This window comes from Empidonax traillii, unplaced genomic scaffold, assembly GCF_003031625.1.
Source record: "Empidonax traillii isolate 1590-97213 ecotype Southwest subspecies unplaced genomic scaffold, ASM303162v1 scaffold1283:size300302, whole genome shotgun sequence".
Taxonomy (NCBI): domain Eukaryota; kingdom Metazoa; phylum Chordata; class Aves; order Passeriformes; family Tyrannidae; genus Empidonax; species Empidonax traillii.
Window position 1 is genome coordinate 288,059 of NW_020956476.1, and position 2,566 is coordinate 290,624.

At 44.8% G+C, this 2,566-nt stretch overlaps 1 protein-coding gene and 1 long non-coding RNA gene across 2 annotated transcripts in view; one reads left to right on the forward strand and one right to left on the reverse strand.

Annotated features, from left to right (window-relative positions):
- Positions 1-852, forward strand: part of LOC114069513 — a 26,898-nt gene extending 26,046 nt beyond the window's left edge. The window contains exon 3 of the long non-coding RNA XR_003573792.1: positions 567-852. This is a non-coding gene — a long non-coding RNA (uncharacterized LOC114069513). The remainder of the gene's footprint in view (positions 1-566) is intronic.
- HOXB6 (homeobox B6) overlaps positions 1-2,566 on the reverse strand; it is a 10,663-nt gene that overhangs the window by 4,090 nt on the left and 4,007 nt on the right. The window lies entirely within an intron of this gene.

Genomic DNA, 2,566 nt, shown 5'->3' on the forward strand with positions numbered 1-2,566 from the left:
AGCTCCTCGGTCGCTCAAGGTAGAGCTGCAGATCTGCTCGCCGCCTGCTTTATTTGCAAGTGGGAGAATCAAAGTCATCGCACAGGAAAACAAAACAAATAAAATTAAAAAAAACCACCACCACCTACATCAACCCCAGGACCGTGCCCCGATCATTCCCGTTTTATCAAGGATTTGTTTCCTGTCCGAATTTGTAACCATCTGTCTGTCGGGTCTGATATGCAGTGAAATGACACGCCTTATAATCCACTCCCCACTACTTGAATCTGTGAATGTGTGTGCCACAAATCTAGAATTACATATATTACATGGTGGCTGTAGAGCTGCCAATGCGGCTCTCTCTGACGGAGCTTTAAGTATCTACGAAACCGGGATCTTATTACTGGCTAATTTATTTTAAACATCGTGTTTACAGCAGCAAAGCCAAGATTGTTTCATGCCACGACTCCAATGAACATTTCGACTGAAACGTAATCCTTATAATTCAAGGAAATAACATGCAAAGGAAGTAGTTTTCCATCCTCCACCCCCTCTCTGACTGATATCTTTTATATTTGTTCTTGCAGAGTTTCCCTTTGTGTATGGAATGGACCCAAACTTACGTAGATCTGCTTTATTGGTATGCAAGGAAAAAAAAAAAGTGAGATTGAAAGGGAACGGTGGTCAGAGAAGAAGGAGAAAAAAAAAAAAAAGCTCGGATGAGAGCCTGAAGTTTTCTGCTTTGCAGGAGCCGAACAGCTCATACATTTGATTAGAGAGTTACACAATATTTGTAGCTCTGCAAACCCAGCGATTATCTGGCAGCAGCAGCCCTGCATGCAAATTTTTGGGCAAAGAAATGGGATGTCCTGATAATTCAGTCCGTGAGTACATCTGCTGAAAATGTTTGCTCTCATATTTTCTCCCACTTCTCGTGATTGCTCTGCAAAGAAATCCCTCCAAAGAGTTTGGGGGGGGGGGGGGGGGGGAAATCTCATACCCCCAGATCCCAACCCTGCTTGTTGTAATTTGTGGCTGAAACAGGCTCTTTACATAGTTTGACAGTCGACATTTTAAAAGAAAATAAACCCGTTCTTACTGAAGGTGGCCACTTGCTAATTTCCTATTGCTGACATCTTAGATGCGCTACAGATAAAAAACCCTTTCCTCTTAGAAGGACGACCCTAGAAGTGGTTATGTGAGGGAGTTTAAAAAGAAAACTTGGTTCCCAACGTGGAGGAAAAAAAAAAAAAAAAACAAACCAAAAAAACCCCAACAAGCCAAAGCATGTCACAGTTTTCATCTTCCGGAGGGTCAGGCCCGCGGTCTAATTGATTTGCCACCTATGATACATGTAAATACGAGCAGAGGTCTTTAAAGTGCACTAAATCTCCCAGAATTGTATGTTAAAGCACAGGCGTGGTTTCTGCTCCCAGTTCGGTAGCTCGAAATGCACAATTTAAAATATAAAACTGGTTATTAGTGTGGGTGTTGAACAGACGTCCTCCCGCCTGAGGTCCGAAGTAAATCCGAGACGGATTTTGCGAATGTATTTTCTTTGGACGCCTCCAGCGCCAGCTCAGCCGGGAGGGAGACAGACAGGAGCAACAACGGCTGCAGCCAGCTCGTACAGTAGCCCTTGTTAGACTGCTCTCTGAGGGCACCGATGGGCTCATCTTCCTGCAGTTTTTGGCCTCATCTCCCCCAAAAAACAGGCACTAGGTTTGCTGAGAAGGAGCCCTAAAGTGGGGAACTTGCGAGGCTCCCCAGAAGGTGGTCTAACACAATTAACTGCTCTGCGAGGGCGGCTTTCCCCTCCTGACAGACATCACTCAGCTGCCAGGGCATAAATAAAGATAAAGACAAGAATTTACAGTATGTACAACCCCAGTTCTCTGCTCAGGAAGGTCCCGCTTTTTGTCGCTTGGCTTTTTCTGGCCAAGCCCAGCAAGCAGAGCCAGGCAGATAGATGAGGGGATTAAAACAACACCCAAATATTTCGAAATGCAAACAGAACAGAGCATTGCTTGTGTGAAAGCTGAAGCCGCTAAGAACTTGGTAAAAAGTTCAGTGCAGTTGGTTCCAATAAAAAATGAAACTCTCTTTTTTTCATGGGGAGCTGGAATTCCCGATCCTTCTGAAGTGAGAACACAGCGGGGGTTTCCCTACCGAGGGACTTATTGCAGCCATAAAGTCAAGCCAACACCACGAAAACACTTGAAAAAAGCCCTTGTTCTTGGAACTCAGACAGAGAAAGCCATTGGCAGCAGTGAAGCCTCCCCTGTAATGCTCCAGCACACCCAAAATCACATCGGAAAATAAACCCGACAGAGCCATGAGCTCCAGGGCTGGAGTATTTAAAACAACGACCCCCGAAGGTGTAAAAAAATCCCCGCTTCCCTCCCCCCCCCCGCAAAACCGCCTGAAACTTAATTTCCAGCAATGTAAGTTTAATTTACCTGACTTCCCGTGCAGTGCATAATAACCTTGTTAATGGGATCTTTGAAAAGAAGCAATAATAATCTACCATTGTTCCATTAAAGAGTGCGGCTAATTATTAACAAAAACGGGGGAAAAAAGGGGAGGG